The sequence below is a fragment of the Lygodium microphyllum genome, chromosome 5 (assembly GCF_053477565.2).
Source record: "Lygodium microphyllum isolate KBCC chromosome 5, Lygodium_microphyllum_v1.1.10, whole genome shotgun sequence".
Lineage (NCBI taxonomy): Eukaryota > Viridiplantae > Streptophyta > Polypodiopsida > Schizaeales > Lygodiaceae > Lygodium > Lygodium microphyllum.
The window spans coordinates 95,890,355-95,899,698 of record NC_141139.1 but is presented as its reverse complement, the minus strand read 5'-3'; positions in this window follow the sequence as shown (position 1 = coordinate 95,899,698).

The following is a 9,344-nucleotide window of genomic DNA, read 5'->3' as shown; positions in this document are numbered from 1 at the left end:
CTCTCTCTATCTCTTGACACCCCCCTCATGCCCCCCTCTCTCTCTCTAGGCCAGTGAATGTTCCAAGGTTTGGAATTTTCATATCTTTGTCTTAGGATTTCAAAATCGACTTTTCATAATTAAAAAACATAGTTCGAAATCGACTTTGAAAAACATAGTGACAAACCTTCGAAATTTTAAAGAAAATTTATAAGACATCTCATGTTAGAGATATGAGTATTGACGTGTCATATCCTTGGTACTTGTGCTCTCTTGTGGACTCTAAATGTATCAAAATTATTATCTTTATCTAGGTCTCCATTTTTTTGTGTAAAACTGCTCCATTATTTTGTTGTTGAATAACACTGGGTTATATTAGTGAGGTTAAAAAAAACTTTAAGTACTTCATGGTCCTCCTTTAGTACTTCAAATGCTGCAAGCCACCATATTTCATTCTCTGATTGTACACTGAAGTATAAAGGATGTTTTTTATTGATGTTGGGATCCAATGCTCGATTCATAAGTGTTATACTCACATGCTCAAGTTTTTGTCCCTTGATAATCTCACTCTCATCAAGTTTGAGGACAAACTTAAGCTTGCCTCTATATTCTTCCATAGACATATTGTAGAACTTGACCATAGCAATCTGAACCCTACATATATCCAATACAAAGTTGTTGGATTCATTCAATACAAAGGCAACTTCTTTGGAACCATACTTCAATATGTGTGTATGTTCCAGATGCGTAGGCTCACCAATTAGTTCTAAAACTTTCTCATTTAGTTGTTTTCGAGCCTTCTTCATGTGAAATGGTTTTGGCAAAGGCATTACTCGCTTAGTATTGAAAACTTGCTTAAAACCTGTATCCAATTGTTGATAGAGCATACTATATGACTCAAAACTCATTCCCACCTTGTCACATAATCCCTGAGCATTTGTAACAGTAAACAAGTTGCTCACATCCCTAAGACGTTCACTAGCAACACCATCCACAATGTCCTTGAATTTACGATTTTCCAATGCATTTTTGACCATATCCTTGCTAAGGACTTCGGCAATAGTATCATTCTCTGCATGAGGAAACATATTTCTCATTGTAGCAGATTGAGCATATATCTGTTGATGATATTGTCCACTTCCTTTGGTTAATTGGTGAATTGGTTTAATTGATCGGATGCGTCGATGTGCCTCTTTGGTTTTTAAAGTGGGCCCAATCTCCAAAGTTTTTGTGAGCTTCCTCTCTATGTTTCGATTCTCCTTCTCCAAGTCATTGACTTTAGACTGTAACTCCATATTTTGCACGTGTGTAGCATGCATAGCATCTTCAATGACAGACATTGCTTATTGTAGGTTCTGGTTCTCCCTATCCTTCTCAGCCAATAATCTATCCTTTTCCATCAAAGACTGCATATTCCCTTGTAATCTTGCCTGCATATTTGTCAAGGTTTGATGAACCCCTGCTAATCCTTGTGTGACAAGTCTGGATGTGTATCCATACAATCCTTCATTGCCTTCACAAGCAAACTTTACAAATGATGTAAGCCCTTCAAATTGTGGTGGCCTTCGAGTGAGTGGATCGGGTGGATAAATGCACCCATCAACCCAAAGGTCCACATTTTTTTCCCTACATTTCTTTCTTGTTGCATCCTGTATCTTATTGCATCATCTCTTTTCATAGTTCTTTTGAACATTGGTGCATATTCATCCTCCAATTGAAAGTGAATATCTCTCTTTCTCTTGGTACATCCTGCACTTGCATTCTGAAAAAAAAAATGTATGCAAATTTTAACTTGGATTAACATTCAAATCATAGAACTACACCCCTTTGATTCACTATATCTGTGTTTTTTTAAAAACCTAGTTGGTTCTTGTCTCTTTCTCTTGCTTTCAGTCTTGATAGACCCTAATCAACCCCTAATCAGCCTGTAATCTTGGCTTTTAATCTACCTCTAATTAGCATCAAATCTTATCTTCTGTTCTATCCAAAATATATTCTCTCTCTCTCTCTCTCTCTCTCTCTCTCAACTAAAATTCATCAAGGAAACCCTAAACACATTCATATCGAAGCTTGGCTAGTGGAAAACAATAACATCATCTTATCTTCTGCCCTAATTTACTATCTGTCACTCTATCACTTATTTTCTTTGTTCATCTCACACAGTCCTCTCTGTCCCCCCCTTCTCCCCTCCTCTCTCTCTCTCTCTCTCTCTCTCTCTCTCTCTCTCTCTCTCTCTCTCTCTCTCTCTCTCTCTCTCTCTCTCTCTCTCTCTCTCTCTCTCTCTCTCTCTCTCTCTCTCTCTCTCTCTCTCTTTCTCTATGAATTGATGCTTAAGGATTGAACAACAACTGTGAAGAATAATAACATCATAGAGATTTAAAAAATAAAGATACCTCCATTATCACTTGATTGCTTGTAGTATAGACTGTTGAAGACGGAGATTTCTTACTGCATATTTCTGAAGAGGGAGATGGCTCGTAGCAGGGTAGAGTGTGTTGTAGATAGAGATTATTTGATTTCAACAAATGGTATCAAAACTACTCCTCAATGCTACTTCAGAAGAACTTGTATGCAAGAAACCATATTCTGGAGGAAAAGAGAAGAATACACAAAATTTGGGACAAAACTAGAGCTTTCTGAGGGAATGAAAAAATCCTTAGAAATAGGTATATACTTGTTCGAAAAAGATGAAAGTTTACAAGGAAAATCTCAAGTCAAAAAGGTGTCTTTGGGTAAAAAATAATATTAAAATATGATGTGTACGTCATTTTATATTGTTTTTTAACTTCCGCCCTTTTAAGAAGCGAGAATGAGAATGATTCTAATATATTTTAATGTTGAAAAGTCATGAGGGCATTAAAGAGTCATGTATCAATGATTGGCTCCGTTTTTAGAAAAAATAGAATTGTGTTTTTTTAGTTATGAGGATTTTGAGAAAAAGTGACCTAATCCTGCAGTTTGGGAATAAAATAATAGGTGAAATCTATTGAAAATACAAATACAAGATTTGCTTGATTGTAGAAGATCTCTTTTTATAATATTATTTTGGAATCTCTTTTTAGAGAGAGAGAGGTGAGAGAAACCCCTTAAGGGGCAAAAAAGAGAGTCCATATTTCTCCTAATGTGTATTGGCTATCTACAATCGTTGATAACACTATGTTGGGGTATATTAGAAATGTAGAAAGTTCAAATGCAAATTGAAAAATATTTGAGAATATGTTTTTGGTAAATACAAAGGTACTAAGATTTAATTCAGGCAAGAGTTGACTACTTTGAAGAAAGAAAATATGCATGTAAATGAGTATACTTTGAAGGTGAGAAGCATTGCAAATGCATCGGTAGCTATTGATGCAATGCTTGATGATGATGATTTGGTTTCATCTAGTTTGAGCAGCCTTAATAATGAGAAGGCTTGGAAATCTTTTGTTACTTTTGTATATGTACAGAAGCTCTTTCTAGATTTTGACGAGTTGGTCTCTCTCATGATCATTGAATAGATCAACATGTAGGGTGAATCATTTGTTGAAAGAAGTGGCGAATAGGTCAAATATTTTTACTCAAGTTCAAAAAGGAGATGTGGTAAATTGTCTTCAAGAGATCATGGTATGGGACGTGGTGGTGGTAACCAACAAAATAGGTTAAATCAATAGTTTAGTGATACGCAGATTTCACAAGGTTGTGGTAATTCTAGAGGCAAGGGAGCTCTAGAGGGAGAGATGGATGATAGAATAGAGGTTCTAGTAATTCTACTATTATCAACCATTACTATGGAAGAATAGGACATATTGCAACCCATTGTTTTGATAAGAAGGATGGTGCTCGAAGTGGCAAGTTGTAGCAAGGAAGTTATGCATCATCTTTAAGATAGAATGATGACAAAAATGAGCATTTATTCATTATGTGACATATGATAAATGCTATTACAAGAAATGGAACATGTGATGATGTATGGTATTTTGATTGTGGGGCATCTAATCATATGATTAGCCATGCTGAATGGTTTGGAGAGATGTAAGATTTTTACAAAGTCTAGGTTATGTAGAGACAGATGATGATTTATGTCATTCGATTTCATATATCATAATAGTTTCTTTGTCATTGTATGATGGTTAAACAAAGTATTTTTTAGATATTTTATATGTGACATACATCTCACAAGGAATTTGGTATTTGTTTCTCAAATGGTAGAGCACGGGCTACAAGTTAGATTCAATGCAAAGGGTTGTTTTGTTGAAGACTTCAACAATAAGTGCAAGTTGGTTACAAAAGAAAGTAGAATTGGCTATATGCTTACTTTGGATGTTGAAATATTTACTATAAATGCTACTATGTATGTTAAAAGTAAAGGTGTGGTTGCATATATTAAAACATAGCACAAATGCACTAGATATGAAAATCTACAAAGGCTAAACTTAATGCAATCAAAAGGGCTAATTATAGGTTTGTATATATTTACAGAGCTGCAGAATTACATAAAGTTTGTGAAGTGTATCAGTTTGGGAAGCAAGCAAGGCAACCCTTTTTTGGGAAGTAAGCAGAATTACATAAAGTTTGTGAAGTGTATCAGTTTGGGAAGCAAGCAAGGCAACCCTTTTTTGGGAAGCAAGCAAGGCAAGGCAACCCTTTTTGCATAATAGAGATGCAATCAAAAATATACTTAATGTGGTGCCTACAAATGTTTGGGGCCTACCTAGAATGTATCACTTAGCGGTAGTAAGTATTTTGTCACTTTCATTAATGATTGCTTATTGCCATCAAGGGATATATTTTGGAGCACAAAGATGCCTTCTTGATAATTTTGGTATGCTCCAAGAAAAAATATACTTAATGTGGTGTATACAAATGTTTGGGGACCTATGAAAAATGTATCTCTTGGTGGTAATAAGTATTTTGTTACTTTCATTGATGATTGCTTAGTGCCACCACCAAGGGATATATTCTAGAGCACAAAGATACCATCTTGACAATTCTGGTATGCTCCAAGTAAAAATAAACTTAATGTGGTACATACAAATGTTTGGGGGCCTATCCAGGATATATTCCTTGGTGGCAATAAGTATTTTGTCACTTTCATTAATGATTTTCAAATTTTCACTTTATGGTGCATACACGTATATTTTATAAAGGAGATTAGTGAAGTATTTGAGCACTTTTAAATTTTCAAGGCTATTGTTGAAACAAAAATAAGCTTGAAATTTAAGTGCTTAAGGTTAGATGGAGGGGGAGAATACATCTCCAATGAGTTTAGTGATTTTTTGAGGTCTCATGGGATAAAGTGATAGTTTACATGTAGGTATATCCCACAACAAAATGGGGTTGTAAAAAGGAAAAATGGAAATATTATAGAAGTTACACATACATGCACTAATGGTGGCTGAAAAGAATATGTCAAAGTATTTTCGGATTGAGGCTATTTATATTACTATCTACATTATGAATAGGTCTTGCATAGTTGTAGCTCATAGTACGACTCTCGAAAAATGTTTTACAGATAAGAAACCTAATTTGGTTGTATTGCATATTTTCATGTTTCTAATGAGTTGAGGAATAAATTGGACCTAAAGGCTAAAAAATGCATTTTCATTGCATACCCTATTGAGCAAAAAGGGTATCATTGCTATAAGCTTGTTAGTGGTGATTTTGAGTGAGCACAAGAAGGCTATTTTTTATGAGATGAGTAGTTGATATGCATTTGGTGGAGATGCATTGGATGTTATTGAGGATCATGAGTCATGTGAAGAAAAAAAGAGAGGAATCATGGACTCTTGGTGGACTCAAGACGTCATTTGGTAGTAGATCTACAGTCAATTTAGGAGAGTAAGGAGTAGTCCCACATCTTCAAGTGCATTTATTAGTGAGGCAAGTAATGACAAGGGGAAGAAGTCATGTGGTCCTTGATGGAGACTCTAATGGTTCAAAGATTTTGGATGATGAGCTTGGTATTCCTTCAATCAGGATACCATGTGTATAGAGACCTGGGGGATGTACATTATAGAATATGTAAGATACCACATGAGTTCAAAGAAATTATATCTTATTTAGTAAATTTTATATGATTATATCTACAAAATATTTTAAAATTATAATTTAAAAAAAATCATAATTTTAAAGAAAAAGGAGTCATTTTATGACCTTATAGCATGTTAGAAAATGATATTTCTTAATACCTTTGAATGCACGTTATATAGATGATCTGTTGTAGGTGCACCTCTCATGAGTATAGAGAGCACATGGTAATGTAAAGGATCCATTGAGTGATCTAGTGATACATAGGTCTACCAGGGATTAGAAGACTTGATTATAAGGGTTATGCAGCTTACCATTAAGCTTATATGGTAAAGGTAGTTGAGGATATTAAGCTCACTTGTTTTGAGGAGGTTGTTAATCATGCTCACTAGGGTGCAATAATGGATGAGGAGATGGGTGCATTAGAGGCCAACATGACTTGGGATCTAGTACTATTGTCCGAAGGTGAGAAAGCTATTGGTTGTAAGTGGGTCTATAAAATAAAGCATAATGTAAATGGCTCTATTAGCAAGCAGGTTGCAAAAGGCTATGCATAGTCGCATGGCATAGATTATGAAGAGATATTCACTCTAATTGCTATGATGGCAACCCTTAGATATGTGATTGCTTTGGCAGTGCCAAAGGTTGGGATTGACAGAGCACATGGATGTAGAGAATGCCTTCTTGCATGGTGATTTGCAAGAAGAGGTGTATATGGAATAGCCAGTAGGTTATGAGGAGTTAGAGCATTCCACATATATGTGCAAGGTAAAGAATGTGCTTTATGGGCTAAAACAAACACCTAGAGCATGGTAGTCTATGACAAGATAGGATAGTATCTTATCAATGTTGGCTTTTATGTTTTTGATGTAGATTTCTCACTTTATGTAAGGAAGGGTGATGCATGTTTGATCGTCATATTCATCTATGTGAATGACTTGATTATCATAGATAATAGTGATAGTGAGATTGGTCTATTTTCAACAAATGAATCAATAGTTTTTTTTAAAAATAGTGTGTTGAGAGGGATGAAAGTTTTTGTTGTCTTTGTGAGATGAATGGTTAATGCTGATTGAAAGTGTTGAGTGTGTTGGGATGGATTGAGTATATTTGATAAGCTCATGTCTGTTGGTTGAGATATGATGTTTTAATAAGTTCTGTAATGCATTTATTTGGCTTCGATAAGGTCTGTTCTGCCTCTATTTTGGTTTGTTTTCTTTCTATTTGTGAGGTTGCAATTGTGAATGAGTCTTTTGAGGAATGATTGAGAGTGTGTTAGAAGGTTTTTGATCGTTTGAAGTAGTTTTGGTTTGAGTTGTATGGTTTCTGTGCATTTTGACCTTTTGTAGTGTTTTGTAGAGCTTCTATATCTAGTATGTAAGCCTCTATTTGCTTCTATATGTATTCCGATGGATGGATGTTTAGCTTGGAATCTTGAAAGAGGAAGAATATAAGTTTGAAATAGCTCAAAGAAGCAGAATAAGTAGCTGAAGAGGACTTGAAGTGAAGACTATAGTGTTAGTGATAGAAATGAGCTTTCAAGGGAACTATAGAGGCTCTAGTGACTCTTCATATCAAGCCTACCTCCTTAAAGGAGGGGTATCCATGACCAAGAGAGGATTATTGATAGTAATTCTTGGTTATTCCAATGTACTATTGAGAGAGAGCATATGTAAGAGAGATAGCCAATTTTCTATGAGAAACATTGTATCTATATGAGAGAAAGACTATAAAGTCTATGAAGATGATAAAATATAAATATTCACTACAAGGATATGAGGGTATAGCGACGGCCATTAGCGACGAGAAATAGCAGCGTCGCTTTTGCGACGCTAATAGCGACGGTACCCAGACGAAAAAAATGTGGGCCGAAACCCGAGCGCGTCATTTTTCGCGCATTCACGAAAGAGAGAGCAAAAGGGAGAGCGATCATCTTGCTGAGAGGGAGAGAAAGAGAGAAAGAGGGAGAAAGAAGGCTTCTCACCACCGCCGTCGCCGTTCGCGAAGAAGAGGAGGAGGTGTACGGAGGGCAAAGAGGAGCCGCCGTCGCGAAGAGGAGCCGCCAAACCCTTCTTCGAGCCTTTACGGTGAGTGCATTGTCCATTCTTGCTTTGCTTTTGTGTTTTGTCTCTCTCTTTTACTTGTTTTTTGTATAATTTGTGTGTATTGAGAGAGGGAGAGGAAATGAGAGAGAAAGAGAGGGAGAGGGAGAGGAAATGAGAGAGGGAGAGGGAGAGGGAGGGAGAGGGAGAGGGAGGGAGAGAGAAAGAGAGGGGAGGGAGAGGAAATGAAAGAGGGAGAGGGAGAGGAGAGAGAAAAAATGAGAGAAAGAGAGGAGAGAGAAAAAGAGAGAAAAGATGTTAAACATAATAGGGAAAGAGAAAAAGAGAGGGTGAGGTTAGGGTGAGGGAGGGAGAGGAAATGAAAGAGGGAGAGGAGAGAGAAAAGAGATAAAAACATTAAACATAATAGGGGAAGAGAGAAAGAGAGGGAGAGGGTGAGGGAGGGAGAAGAAATGAGAGAGGGAGAGGATGAGAGCCAAAGGAAATGAGAGAGGGAGAGGAGAGAGAAAAAAATGAGAGAAGGAGAGGAGAGAGAAAAGATGTTAAACATAATAGGGAAAGAGAGAAAGAGAAGGAGAGGGAGAGGAAGAGAGAAAAGGAAATGAGAGAGGGGGAGAAGAGAGAAAAAGAGAGAAAAAACATTAAACCTAATAGGAAAAGAGAGAAAGAGAGGGAGAGGGTGAGGGAGGGAGAGGAAGAGAGAAAAGAAAATGAGAGAGGGAGAGGAGAGAGAAAAAACATTAAACATAATAGGGAAAGAGAGAAAGAGAGGGTGAGGGTGAGGGAGAGAGAGGAAATGAGAGAGGGAGAGAAAGAGAGAAAAAAATAAGAGAAAGAGAGAAAAAAATGAAGAGGGATAAAAAATGATAGAAAGAGAAAAAAATGAGAGAGGAAGAGGAGAGAGAAAAAGAGAGAAAAAACATTAAACCTGATAGGGAAAGAGAGAAAGAGAGGGTGAGGGTAAGGGAGGGAGCGTATACGAGAGAGGGAGGGAAAGAGAGAAAAGGAAATGAGAGAGGGAGAGGAGAGAGAAAAAAATGAGAGAGGGAGAAGAGAGAGAAAAAGAGAGAAAAAAACCCATATACCTAATAGGGAAAGAGAGAAAGAGGGAGAGGAACCGAGAGAGAAAAAATGAGAGAGGGAGAGGAGAGAGAAAAAGAGAGAAAAAACATTAAACCTAATAGGGAAAGAAAGAAAGAGAGGGTGAGGGTGAGGCAGAGAGAGGAAATGAGAGAGGGAGAGGAAGAGAGAAAAGGAAATGAGAGAGGGAGAGGAGAGAGGAGAGAGAAAAAACAC